The sequence below is a fragment of the Pan troglodytes genome, chromosome 6, assembly GCF_028858775.2.
Source record: "Pan troglodytes isolate AG18354 chromosome 6, NHGRI_mPanTro3-v2.0_pri, whole genome shotgun sequence".
Classification (NCBI taxonomy): domain Eukaryota; kingdom Metazoa; phylum Chordata; class Mammalia; order Primates; family Hominidae; genus Pan; species Pan troglodytes.
Window position 1 is genome coordinate 167,661,024 of NC_072404.2, and position 375 is coordinate 167,661,398.

Genomic DNA, 375 nt, shown 5'->3' on the forward strand with positions numbered 1-375 from the left:
GGGAGGCTGAGGCAGGAGAAAGGCGTGAACCCAGGAGGCGGAGCTTGCAGTGAGCCGAGATTGCGCCATTGCACTCCAGCCTGGGCGACAGAGTGAGACTCCGTCTCAAAAACAAAACAAAACAAAACAAGACAAAAATTATCTGGATATGGTGACGCATGCCTCTAGTCCCAGCTACTTGGGAGGCTGAGGCACGAGAATCGCTTGAACCTGGGAGGCAGAGGTTACAGTGGGCCAAGATCACGCCACTGCACTCCAGCCTGGGTGACTGAACAAGACTCCATCTCAAAAAAAAAAAAAAAGAAAAAAAGAAATGCACTTAAACTTTCTTAAACAAAAAAAGACTTAACTGAATTCCAAAAACGTGACACAAAG